The following is a 14,669-nucleotide window of genomic DNA, read 5'->3' as shown; positions in this document are numbered from 1 at the left end:
TGAATTAATGCATGTTTGATTTTAACTCTGAGCACATGAATTATTAAAATGAAATTAGCATACTAATTCTTTTTTTGGCTAAATGGCTTTCTCTTAATTTTGATCAGAAGATTTTGAGAAATAAGGGGTGGGGAGGGAGGCATAGTTGCCCTCCAATTTTTCGGTTACTTAAAAAGGCAACTATAACTTTTAATTTTGAACGAACGTTTTTATTAGTAAAAAATATGCGTAACTTAAGAATTAACTTACGTAACAAACTTTTATATTCTTATATTTTTATTATGTATATGAGGGGGTTTGTCCCCTCGTTAATACCTCGCTCCTTATACTAAATCTTAATTTTTGTCCCAATTCTTTAAGAATGACCGCTGAATCAGAAAGGCCGTAGAATAAATAGTTAAAATTACTAAAAATAGTTTAGCACAAAGAGCGAGGTATTTATCTCCTCCTAAATACCTCGCTCTTTATGCTAAAGTATTTTTAGAACCCCTCATATGCTTAATAATCTCTGTTCGTTTTAAGTTTTAATACTACTCCTTACTTTCAATTGAAAAAACTTTATCATGTTTATTTTTTCATTGTTTTTTTCTATAGCAATGCTAGAAAACCCTGCACCCTTTTCATTGATTTTCTCTTCCCCCATGACACATTCCCCCAAGGAAAGATCCTCCCACACAGCCCCCTTCCCTCAACCCAACCCCCCAAACCAAGAGAATCCCCCTGAAACGTCTGTACACTTCCCAATAACCATTACTGTATGTAAACACTGGCCAAAGTTTGTAACTTGCAGCCCCTCCCCCAGGGATTGTGGGGGAGTAAGTCATCCCCAAAGACATAGTTTTCGACTATGCAGAACAAAATGGCTATCTCAAAATTTTGATCCGTTGACTTTGGGAAAAAAATGAGCGTGGGAGGGGGCCTAGGTACCCTCCAACTTTTTTAGTCACTTAAAAAGGGACTAGAACTTTTCATTTCCATTGGAATGAGCCCTCTTGCGACATTCTAGGACCACTTGGTCGATACGATGACCCCTGGGAAAAAAAACAAACAAACAAACAAACAAATATACACGCACCCGTGATCTGTCTTCTGGCAAAAAATACGGAATTCCACATTTTTGTAAATAGGAGCTTGAAATTTTCGCTACAGGGTTTTCTGATACGCTGAATGTGATGGTTTGATTTTCGTTAAGATCCTATGACTTTTAGGGTGTGGTTCCCCCTGTTTTCCAAAATAATGTAAATTTTCTCAGGCTCGTAACTTTTGATGACAAAGACTAAATTTGATGAAACTTATATATTTAAAATCATCATGTAAATCCAATTCTTTTGATGTATCTTTTAGCATCAAAATTCCGATTTTTAGAGTTTCGTCTACTATTGAGCCGGGTCGCTCCTTACTACAGTTCGTTACCACGAACTGTTTGCTAGAGTGAATAAGGGGAAGCGATATCATATTTCATTAGAATGTACAAAAAAAATTTTGTTATACTTGCAATAAGTTTTTTTTTCATATCAATTTTGCCTTAAACTTTTGATAAAGCCATAATAAGGGTTAAAAAAATACATAATTCTTAAAACCTCATTTTAGTGCCAAGGTATACGAATTAAGGAGAGTGGGGATATAGTTAGAGTAAGGATTTACCGGTGAAATAGCAAAATTCAGAACTTTCCAAGTTTATCAATTTACACCAAATTTCTTTATTATTAGATTAAATAAGAATTTTTATGCTGTTCTTGTAAAAAGTTTGTTTTTTATATCAATTTTGCCTTAATCTCTCGATAAAGCTATGTTAAGTGTTAAAAAAAATATGTATTTCTTAAAAAAAAAACTTTTCAGTGTCAGGATGCATGAGTAAAGAGGGGTGAGGATATAGCTGGAGTAGGGTTTTACCTATGAAATAGCAAGATTCAAAACTTTTCAAGTTATAAATTTACACCAAATTTCTTATTGTTTGATTGCATAAGAATGTTTATGTTATGCTTGCAATAAGCTAGTTTGCTATAAAATTTTACCTAAATTATTCGATTAAGCTATGTTAAGGGTTTAAAAAATACATATTTCTGAAAAACACACTTTAGTGTCAGAGTGCATCAGTTAAAAGGAGTAGTAACTTGACAACTAAACGTACCAGCCCCCCCCCCCCTCAGGACCGGTACCTACGCTCAACCTATAACTAATGCAGGTACCTACAACCAACATGTCGCACGCAGGATACCTGCAGCCAACCTTTTTTTAACAGCTAGAAAAATATTTTGGCTCATATGGTATTTCATGCAAACTCACAAGGCTTATAAGGATTCAGTCTTTTTCTGAGATGCGACTTGATTAGGTTAGCCTAACTTACACACGGTAAGTTAGGCTAAGTTAGATGGCACACAATCTAACCCAACCGACTGTGTGTAGGCTAGGTTAACCTAACCTAGGAGCATTTAAAATCCTTAAAAACGGTATGAGTTTGCATAAAATACCTATGTGAGCCAAAATGTTTTTCTAGCTTGTAAAACAGGTCGGTTGCAGTCACCTGGGGTGAAAATGCTGTTGGGCTAGTTATATGTCGGTTATTGGCACCCATGTTGAGGGTGGGGACTTTTATTGGTCAAGCCTCCACTCCCTTTAACTCATGCACCCTCACAATAAATTATTGTGTTTTTTAAGAAATATATATTTTTCAAACCTTTAACACTGATTTATCGAAAGATTAGGATAAAATTGATATAATATACAAACTTTTTCAAATCATAATATAAAAATTCTTATACAATCAAATAATAAAGAGATTTGGTGTAATTGAATAGCTTGGAAAGTTTTGGAGTTTGCCATTTCACAGGTAAAACCTACTCTAGCTATATCCTCACTCCCCTTAACTCATGCACCTTGACGCTACAACGTCAATTTTTTTAAGAAATATGCATTTTTAACCATTAGCATAGCTTTATTGAATGAATAAGGCAAAATTGATATAAAAAACAAACTTATTGCATAAATTGAAAAATTCTTATGAAAAATAATGATTAAGAAATTCGGTGTAAATGTGATAAATCGGAAAGTTGTTAATATTTTCTATTTCACAGGTAAAACCCTACTCTAGCTTCATCCCCGCTCCCCCTAACACATAAATCCTTACACTAAAATAATTTTTTTAAGAAATCTGTATTTTTTAACACTTAAAATAGCTTTATCAAAAGACTAAAGCAATATTGATATAAAAACTAACTTATTGCATGCATAATATAAGAAAGCTTTTACAATATAATAAACACAAAAATTTGGTACAAATTGATAATTTGTAAAGTTTTGAATCTTGTTTTTTTATGTAAAACCCTACTCTAGCTATATACCCACTCCCATTAATTTATGAATCCTTACACTAAAATTGTTTTTTTGAAGAAATATATTTTTTTAACACTTAAAATAGTTTTATCGAAAGAATAAGCAAAATTGATATAAATAAACAAACTTATTGCATTATAACATAAACATTCTTATACAATCTAATAATAATAAAGCTTGGTCTAAACTAATAACTTGGAAAATTTTAGATCCTACTATTTCATAGTAGGGCAAAACCCTTCTCTAGCTATATTCCAAATCCCCTTAACTCATGCAATTTGACACTAGAATGTGGTTTTTAAGAAATATGTATTTTTTAACGATTAAAAAAGCCTTATTGAAAGACTAGGGTAAAATTGATATAAAACACAAACTTATTGCAAACAATAGATAAAATGCTTATAGAATCTAGTAATAAAGAAATTTGGTGTAAATTGAAAACTTGGAAAGTTTTTAATCTAGGTATTTCATAGGTAAAATTCTAATCTGGCTGTATCCCTACTCCCCTGAACTCATGCAATATGACACTAGAACTTTTTTTTTAAGAAATATGTAATCTTAACCCTTAACATAGCTTTATCGAAGGACTATACAAAACAGATATAAAAACCAAAATTATTGTAAACATAGCATAAAAGAGCATAACAGTTCGAAACAGGGATGAAGCCCTTTAATCGCCAGTGAACAGATATAAAATTTTAACTGGGTAATTCGAACACATATAGTGTTCATCATCAGCAATAACACTCCAGATGCAGTTTATATTTTATAAAAATATAAAAATAAATTTTTATATCTATTCACTGTCAATTAAAAGGTTTCATCCCTGTTTTGAACTGCTATACTTTCGTCATGGAAAGGCAGTGTGGTCTTCAAAGTTATGTATAACATAAGAATTCTCATAAAATATAATAATAAAAAAATTTGGGTGCAAAATTGATAACTTAGAAAGTTGTGAATCTTAGTATTTCGTAGAAAAACCTTACTCTAGCTATATCCCCACTCCCCTTAACTCATGCATCCATACACTAAAATCGTTTTTCAAGAATATGTATTCTTTAACCCTTAAACAGCTTTATCGAAAGATTAAAGCAAAATTGATATAAAGCAAAAATTAACTGCAATCATAACATAAAATTATCATTCAATTTAACAATAGTAAAATTTGGTGTAAATTTATACCTTAGAAATTTTTGAATCTTGCTATTTCATGGGTAAAACCCTACCCTAGCTATATCCCCACTGCCCTTAACCCATGCAATCTGACACTAGAATATGCTTTTAAGAAGTATTTATTTTTTCACCCTTAAAATATCTTAATCGAAAGATTAAGGCCAAATCCATATGAAAAACAAACTAATTACAAGCATAACATAAAAAGTCTAATATAGTTCAATAATAGAGAAACTTTCTGTAAATTGATAATTCGGAAAGTTTTTAATCTTGCTATTTCATGTTACGTATATGAGTGGGGTTGTTTCCACCTCAACACCTCGCCCTTTTGCGCTAAAGTTCTTTAGTACCTTTTAAAAATATTCTTATTGTTCTAATTAAATGATTTTGTACAACAGGAATAAAGAATTGGGAAAAAATCAAACTTTAGCGTAAAGAGCTGGGTGTTGAGAAACGGGTTTCCTCCCTAATACGCAATTATTTCTGTTCGTTTTAAGTTTCAATGTTGCTCCTTGCAGTCAATTGAAAAAACTTCTTCATTTAATTTTTGATCGGTTTTTAAATAATGCCAGGAAACCCAGCTCCTCCTCCATAGAAAAATACCTACTCCCCACAAAATATCTTCTAGACTATTAAATCCGGGTGAAATTTTTACGGAAGTCTCCGCGCGTATTTTTGAGTCGGCAAAAAATTAAAAACACTATTTGTAAAGAAAATAGAAGGAAATAGAGGAACACCGTAAAAATATTAAAATTTTGATAGGGGACGGGTAAAGAAAAAGTGGAATATCAAGCACCAGTCGTGAGCCTGACATTAAAATCCTCGAAATAAATAAGTAAGGTGAAGCAGCTCAATTTGTAATCATTAATTCATGAATTCGGATTTAGGCAGAAAGATGTATGTTTTGGCTCATTTAGACACAAACAGATTTTGAAAGATTCCAATTTGGTTTGGTTTGACCAAAAGACGACACAGTTAAGCCATACTTTGCCCAAATTTGATCTAAAGCTTAGTTTGGCTCCAAAACACTTTAAGGTGCCAAACATTTTGGTCATTATAACCTAAGATCTCACTCTTTTACAGAACGGACCATCCCTGGTATTTTTTTTATCTTATTTTCTTAACTTCCAGACGTAATTTAGAAAAATTGTATGAAAAATCCGTTTTCTACAATTTAGAAACGAAAAGCTGCTTACTTTTTTTTTCATTCTACCTCTCTGAAAATGTATTTCCTTCCTCTGGTGAAAGTTTCCAATAAGCTGATTGTTATAGATTTTCCATTTTCAATTTATATAATGATAGTTTTACAAATCTCTATACGAGCTGGGTGGTCTCAAGTTCTTTGTATAAAGTTATTCACATGTTACAAAGGAAATTAATCAAACAGTTCGTGGTAACTAACTGTTGCAAGGAGTAACCCGGCTCAATAGTAACCAAAACTCTATTTTAGAAAATAGACCTCTCTATTTAGAAATAGAGCCTGAGAAAATTTGCCTTCTGGCAAAAAATACAAAATTCCACATTTTTGTAGATAGGAGCTTGAAACTTCTACAGTAGGGTTTTCTGATACGCTGAATCTGATGGTGTAATTTTCGTTAAGGTTCTATGACTTTTAGGGGGTGTTTCCCCCAATTTTCTAAAATAACGCAAATTTTCTCAGGCTTGTAACTTTTGATGTGTAAGACTAAACTTAATTAAACTTATATATTTAAAATCAGCATTAAAATGCAATTCTTTTGATGTAGCTATTGGTATTAAAATTCCATTTTCTAAAGTTTTGGTTACTATTGAGCAGGGTCGCTCCTTACTATAGTTCGTTAACACGAACTGTTTGACCAAAAAATCGGAGGGCAACTAAGCTTCCTCCCCCGCTCTTTTTTATCTCAAAATCATTCGATCAAAACTATGAGAAAGCCATTTAGCCAAAAAAAAAAAAAAAAATATGCAAATTTCGTTTAAATTATTCCTCTGCGGAGAGCCAAAATCAAAACATGTAGTGATTCAAAAATGTTCAGAAATTAAATAAAAAACAGGTTTTTTTAAACTGAACGTAAGGAGCGACATTAACGCTTAAAACGAACAGAAATTACTTCGTAAATGAAAGGGGCTGCTTCCTTATCAACGCCCCGATCTTTACGCTAAAGTTTGACTCTTTCTCTTCACTCTACTCTTTAAAACAGTAAAACACTTTAGCGTAAAGAGCATGGCGTTGAGGGGGTAGCAGCCTCTTTCATATACGAAGTAATTTCTGTTCGTTTTAAGTTTTAATGTCGCTCCTTAATTTCAGTTATAAAACTTGTTTTTTTTTTATTTAATATATCTCTTGAATTGCATTCACAAATAGAACAAAAACTCCTTTCAATTTTAACGAGGGCTTAAGAACTATGAAAATACTATATCTGCAAGCTGATGTTGTAAATGAATATGTAAAGGTTCATAAAGCAAAGATCTTTTTGAACGTGGTCTATCGTGATCATTTTTCAGGGCTGGGGTTGAAAGATATAAAAAAGCTTTTCATTGAAAAGGGACATATTCTAATCTTTTGTTTTTTTCACATTAGGCACCAAGAAAGAATAGGAATAGAATAGGACAGTAGTAAGAATAGGAAACCAGGTCTGAAAACCAAGATAAGAGTACTGGAAGCTACAGTGATGACGGTAGTTAAATATGGCTCTGAATCATGGATGTTCCGAAAAGTGGATGAAAATTTACTAGATGTTTTCCAGAGAAATTACCTACGGATTGTTCTGGGACGGAAATTCTAAAAGCTAATATGGTATTCACGTGATAGGGCTAGCCTTAGTGATTAAATTATTTTAAATCGAAGACTGGCAGGATCGATACAAGGATTATATGATACACACACACATATATATATATATATAAATATATATATATATATATATATATATATATATATATATATATTAGATGCATATATATGCTGGATTATATGCATTAATATGATTATATGTATATATACCTGCATATATATATGCAGGATTATATGAGTGCTGTTATTAACTTCAAAAGTAAAGATCATCTTCTAGTAGTGTCTAAGGTTAATTCACAGCTAAAATTTAGGAAGTCCGGTAGAAATAGGGAGAGATTGTCTCCTAGTCTAGGTAAATTAGGTGTAAGAAAAGAAAACGATAATAGGTACAGACTGCTGCATTTTTGCAGGTATAATGATCTAATGATAGCAAAAACAGTGTTTGGTCATAAAATTCTAAAAGCTAATATGGTGTTCACGTGATAGTAAGACGGCTAGCCTTAGTGGATAACTACTTTCAGGGAGGTGTAGTGCTGGTAGACTCCAGCATGAGAATTTGAGAGAAATCTTCCAAGAACCGTTGAATACTAAACTAGAGAGTCTAAAATTTGACAATGTAAAAGATGGACGGAATTTTTAGACGATTTTCTTTTTTTTACCCAAATCGTAAATATCCGTCAATAAATAAATAAAGCGCAAAAGGATAGAAATTACTTAAACATAATACACTGAATCTAACTATTCTTAAAAGTTAAGGGAACAAAAAAGAGAACCTGTGTCTTTCCATGACAAAAATGGAAAATTGGAAAATCTCAAAGAAAAAAAAAGAAAATTTGTGTATGGTCTGAATAAAAAAGAGAGAACTACGAAACTTAACAAAATAAAATTTAAAACTTTTATTTTATAAAAAAAAAAAAATAGCGACGAAGACCAAATAATGTAAATAGCGAAAAAGCGACAACCACTGTATAAGAAAGGTGACAAGAGTGAGTGTCGTAATTATCGAGGCATTAGTCTGGTCTCTGTAGGTAGCAAATTACTTAGTAATATGATACTTTTTAGACATGCGGTTTTAGAAAAGGTAGAGGATGTGTCGACCATATTTTCACTCTTAGGTTAATAATTGAGAAGTCCCTTCGATGTCAAACACCTTTGGTCCTTAGTTTTATCGATTATGAGCAAGCTTTCGATTCTGTTGATAGAACAGCGTTAACAAAGGCTTATTGTTATATGGTATACCAGAAAAATACATTAAAGTGATTTGCGCTATCTACGAGAATAATACTGCTGCGGTTAAGGTAGGAAATGAGGTTAGCAACTGGTTTTGTATTAAATCAGGAGTCAAGCAGGATTGTGTTCTATCCCCCTTTATATGGATCATTTTGATGGACTTCGTCTTAAGGAGCACAAGAAAGCCAATTGGAGACCATGGAATCAAATGGGGAGTAAGAACACTCCTGGACTTCGATTATGCTGATGATTTAAGCATATTAGATGAAAGTGTGAGCAAAATGAATGAATTGTTAGAGGTTTTACGAGTTCAGGGTGCTAAAATAGGCTTGAAAATTAATGTTAAGAAGACTAAGTCACTAAGGCTAGGAATAAGTGAAGATGAACAGGTGACATTAGGTAACGAAAAGATTGATCAGGCTGGGAGCTTCAGTTACCTTGGTAGTATTATTAGTAAAGATGGTGGGAGCAGTGAAGATGTTATAAGAAGAATAGCTAAAGCTCAGGGTGTTTTTTCACAGTTAAAAAAAGTTTGGAAGAATAGAAAGATAAGTCTACAAACCAAGATTAGAATATTGGAAGCTACAGTGATGACAGTGGTCAAATATGGTTCTGAAGCATGGGCACTCCGAAAAGCAGATGAAAATTTACTAGATGTTTTCCAGAGAAATTGCCTACGGATTGTTCTGGGTACCCGGCTGACTGACCGTATTTCAAACAGTAGGTTGTACGAAAAGTGTGGTTCAATCCCGCTTTCTGGGGCTATAATGAAAGAAAGGTTGAGATAGCTAGGCCACCTATTGTGGATGAAGGATGACAGATTGCCTAAGATTTTCCTTTTTGGCTAACCGTCTGGGCTAAACAGAAAGCAGGTCGTCCTTGTCTGGGTTGGGAGGATGTCATAAATAAAGATTTAAAGGAAATGGGAACTTCCTGGGAGGGTGTAAAGAGGGAGGCTTGAAATAGATTAGGTTGGAGTAGGAGCGTGCATAGCAGTGTTGGCCTCAGGCGGATTGGTGCTGCAGTGAGTTAGTAGTAGTAGCAGTAGTAGTAGTAGTAGTAATCTTAATATTGATAATTTAGTATCCTTTTTTAGTAGTTATTATATTTTTTTAGTTTATTTTTAGTTTATAGAAAAGTAAAAATTGTTTTTACTTGATAATTAGAACAAGAAGTTTCCAGAAGTTTGGGAGAATATAGGATTTTGGGAGTACCTAGAGTCCTCAGCTCCCATGTCTGATTTTCTTCCTCAGGTATTCAAGAAATATTTACTAGATATTTAGAATGAAAAATGATAAAATAAATGCACTTAGTTTTAGAGATAAACAGAGATACGGACGGGGGCAATATGTTAGCCTTACGTAGCAATACAAGCTTCATACTAGAATATCTGCTTTATTTCAATTTTTCAGGTGTTTAACACACGTAAGAGAACATAATAGAAGGAAAATCAAATTAACAATTCTGCAGTGAAAAAAAAGGGTAAACTATAAAGCTAAATTATGTAAACCATCTTCAAGGTATGAATATTTCGCACACAAAAAAACTTAAAATACAACTGATTTTGACTTCAATTGTTTGCCCTGTCCTTTCAGATTAAAAAAAACCCTATTATCAAACTTTTCAAAATTGTGCAGAAGATAACTCTGCTGAATATCATATCTTATCTTCTTCTTCACAAGTAGCTGATTCTTCTTCGCTAAATAGCTGAGTCTAGGCAAAGTTAAACGAAGCAAAATCCAAACCCTTATATTCTATAAGACTTCAGAAGGAATGTTTTAGAAAGTGTTATTTGTTCAAGGTTAATTAGTGGATATTTCGCTTCTATTAATCTTTTCATAATAAAGTTTAACATTATTTAATAAATGAATCGAAAAAATCTTCCTTAAAAGGATGGAAAATCTTCCTCTCAGTGTCAAAATTTTAAATATTTCTTAACGGTTTTCGCTAAAGTATCGATTACGGTCAGTTGAGTAGAATAAATCAATGAAATATAACATAATACTTAATTAATCAAATATAAAATCATAAAATATAATAATATATCATGTAATAACATATGCTAATTACTAATATATATTATATATTAATATAACAGTATTACTGATATAGATATCAAAAAGGATATATTATAAAACATAATTATATAAAATAAAGCAAAGTCTTATATCAATTAGAATCCACAAAATTACGACAGACATAATGCCAAGCACACACACAATTTGATATATCCTAACCAGAAAAATAAAGTTCGTTCTTGAGGTCATAGGGTTCATACCACTTTATCTTTTCTTCGAGCCTATCCATCCCTAGGACGAGTTTAACCACAAGTAATCGTATTTTTGAAGTACCAAATGTAGCATACCTTAGAAGATAAGAAGTCCTTTATAACAGGTAAAATTGCCTCATGACCAAGAGTTGTAAGAGAAGATAGGCTGCAATCCGATCCGCCTTTTCAGGTCCGTATTTCAGACGCTGAGCACAATGTTGAACTAGATGCTGAATTACAGGATTTGTAGAATTACAATATGGTCCGTTCATGCCAACTGGAAATCGAACTGCCGCATGGGACGGGCTAACGCACGCCATTCTTACTAAAGAAGAAATTGACGCTAGGGCTGTCCTTCGTATAAAAGCTGAATTTTCGACGAAGTGAGAGCTAAGAATACTCTGAAACAAAAGGGTTTACCAGTAAGATTTGATTAAGGAAGTTTATAAAAATGCCTTATAGACTTGCTAAGACGAATTGTATTCAATAATATCAGGGTCACACTGCAATTACAATCGTTTATAAATAAAAATTACACACAACTACAGTACCAATTACGAATACCTTTTGTAATCTCTGTTTACCCGCAAGATTTATCACCGGGAAAGGAGGAATTGTTTGATCGTGGGTGAGTCCAAAAAGGTTAAGGACATTGGGGTAAAGCTTCATGGAATGTAGAGTAGTATTTCGAACTAAATCAAAAGTCACTGTATGTATCTAAGTTATCCAAATGGCATATCTACCATATCTTATGAGTGGCTAAGGGTATTAACTTGAAACTTTCGGGGCAAGTACTACCGCTTTTACTACTACGACCGCAACTCTGACTACTTTTTACTGTGAGTACTTGCTACTACAAGTATGATTACTTGCGACTTTACGACTATGGTTATTTGCAACTATATTTGCTTGCAACTTTGACTATGGCTACTTGTAACTGTGACTACTCACAACTGGAACTGCAGCTACTTGATAATGCGACTAACTCCACTTGCAATTACTGTCATAAAATTTTAAAGGCAATATTAAAAGAAAAACGTGAAACCAACTATATGTATGATGGTTCGGCTCAGGATGAACTGAAGGCATAGAATTGAAACTTTCAAGGCATGTTGAGGAGAGTGTTTGAGAGAGAATATAAACCAGCTAGCCTGAGATCACCCTTTTTAGATTTTTCAAGTCCCCCAACATTTATAAGAACTATTGAAAAAGCATTTTTTTTTTTACAGAGAACATGTTTGATTGCAACCGTATTCTTTTGTTCTTTGATAAATAAATAAAAATCCTAAAAAAAATATTTTTAAAGAAAATTAAAAATATGCATCAAAACCAAATACGACCGGAAATAAAGTCATATAGTAATTAAAACTTAAAGGGAACGGAATTACCACATTTTGACGTGGGTCTGACACTGTGCTAATGAATGACCCTCTTCTGAAGTTTTTAAAACCACCTTTTTATGCGATGCGGTCGGGAAAAAAAAATACATCGCATACACTTGGTTCTTTATTTAGAAAACGCTTTCGCGCAGCCCATGTTTTATGCTTTTTTTTCTTTGTAGGTATGATCTTTGAAATTATTTTTTTGTTGAATTTGTTTTTATATAAACACATATAATATTGCCCAGATATTTCCGTTGAATTCAAATGATATATGATAATTTTTTTGGGTGAAATATACCTGTATTTCCTGTTTATTAAGCACCAAAGCGCGTGGCACAGGCTATCAAATGGTTACATACTTGGTAACTAAGGAAAGCTTAAAAAAGGCATAAAGACTTTCCTAGAGAAAATTTCTTTTGTCAAGTTGTAAAGAACACAGCAGATCGTTGTGCTTTTCATAATCTGCGAGGGAGGACTTATCAAATTATTAGCGCTAGTAACTTCTTTGACTTACTATTTTTAGCCTTATTCCACCCTTTCTTTACTTTTTCTACGTTTAGCTTGGATTTAAATCTTTGATACTGCTTTGATAGAAAGAAAAATAAAAGATACCATTTAAAAGTTTTATTTGACAAAAAGTTGAGCTAGCAATTCTATGCGATTACAAGTGAGAAATAACAATCAATATATCATTTGCAAGAAGTTCTCCGGGAACTGACGTCTCTTTGACTTCGAAGGCTTCATCAATCAAGTTTATATTTTCCGCTTTTCTAGTGATTAATATAGACAGAACATAGTTTTAGAATAAGGAAACATTAGGGTTTCTTGTCTAAGAGCTATTCTTGCAATACACTACTATTTTCCACCTTTTTGGCTTCTTTATTTCTATGAGTGGAGGAAATATTCTTGTGGCTGGTAGAAAAAACTGAGGGTCGCAAAGGGGATCAGAGTGTAAGATCAACCATTCAAATTTAAATAATTTAATCAATAATTATAAATAAATACACTAAAAAAACAGGATTTATATACATGCATATAAAACGTGTAGCACAGCATACAAAGGATCCCAGAAAAAGAAATGTGGCACCAAGATTCAGAAAATTGGATATGAACAGAAGAAAGATCTTCAATAGACTGAATTTATCTTTTCCAGCTATATTCACTTGCTATTCTTTGCCTAAGGTTTTTTATGGAGGTAAGTGTATCTCAGGATAATTGTCAAATTATCATTACACAAGTGTGCATTACACTCTATTAATAGTAGAATTAATATCAGTAAATATTTTAAAATCAAAGAATTTTTGTACTGGCTTCGTTGAGGGGCGGGGGGGGGGCAAGAAGGGTATTTGCTCCTAAGTAATTTGAAGATAAATATTAAGTGAATTTAAGGCTGTTGCTCGTTTGAAGTTCCAAATTCGTTCTTTACTTTGTCCAGATATTTTTTTTTTAATTAATCTATCAATGTTCTTAATATATATAAATCGTCAAGTAAGTAGGTGAGCCTAGTTAATTGCAAAATTGTAAAAATGTACTATACTTCTTGTTTCGCCATGTCTGCTGAAATCAAATTGTTTTCTCTGATAGGTAAGGGTATTTTACTTCCTAAAATCTTTTAGTTCAATGTAAGACTATCTTGCTTTTAAACTTTCAAAAATGGATATGAATACACCCTCTACAAATGAAAATAGGACAGTGATGGAATCAGTCAAAAACGAGAAATCATTGAAACACAAGAACTTTTATCATTGAAAAACATGAAAAGAAATCATCGAAAAAGAAAATATGACTTAGTACTTTTTATAATAGTATTGGTACTGTAGCTAGATAGGTCAAATCGGTTGTAGCTTAGTCATAGAACATACTAAGAGGGACGGATTAGCTCCAGAAATCATTTAATTGTTTTAATTTTTACTTCTAATATTCAAATCAAAACCCCAATATAGCTCCAAATTCTCTTATTTGCATTTGAAACACGTAGTGAGTGCTGATAACGTCCTATTCCTTGCGTTTTGGATTCACATACATAATCTAGAACTGCCTCTATATCCAATACCATGGTAACCTCTCGCTTTTTAAAATATTTATTTTATCAGCTCAAAAAGAATTGACATAAATGAACTGAGGGTTGTTACTATTATTATTCGTAGTTCACGAAACGCTACTTGTGAGGCATTTATCTATGCATCAGCATACTGTACGAGATATCTACTGCAAGAAGGATAAAATGAATCCAAACAATATATGTAGAAACTTTATGCTCACAAATTAGGGGTACCAATTCATACTCTTTATCTATTGTTATCAGTTTTAATAAGCGACACTAGGAGACCGACCTTCACTTAATGATACATTTCCCCTTCTGGAAATGTGTACCACCCATACCCTGATTTACACAAAAAAACTTTTGTTGAATTTGTTTAGATTTTGTAGATTTTCTTAAAAAGGAAATTATACAAAGGGAAAGGTTATTCCATTCTCTAGGTGTCAATTTTTCCCATCCGATTCGCAT

At 32.6% G+C, this 14,669-nt stretch overlaps 1 protein-coding gene across 9 annotated transcripts in view; it reads right to left on the bottom strand.

The window, feature by feature from the left end:
• LOC136034934 (uncharacterized) overlaps positions 1 to 14,669 on the bottom strand; it is a 215,602-nt gene that overhangs the window by 164,014 nt on the left and 36,919 nt on the right. For all 9 annotated transcript variants that reach the window (XR_010619299.1, XR_010619300.1, XM_065716462.1 and 6 more), the window contains exon 3: positions 10,875 to 11,179. The gene's annotated coding sequence lies outside the window, so the exon portion shown is untranslated. The remainder of the gene's footprint in view (positions 1 to 10,874; positions 11,180 to 14,669) is intronic.

The sequence above is a fragment of the Artemia franciscana genome, chromosome 13, assembly GCF_032884065.1.
Source record: "Artemia franciscana chromosome 13, ASM3288406v1, whole genome shotgun sequence".
Classification (NCBI taxonomy): domain Eukaryota; kingdom Metazoa; phylum Arthropoda; class Branchiopoda; order Anostraca; family Artemiidae; genus Artemia; species Artemia franciscana.
Note: the sequence above shows the minus strand (reverse complement) of the source record. Positions and strands in the feature narration are given on the sequence as shown.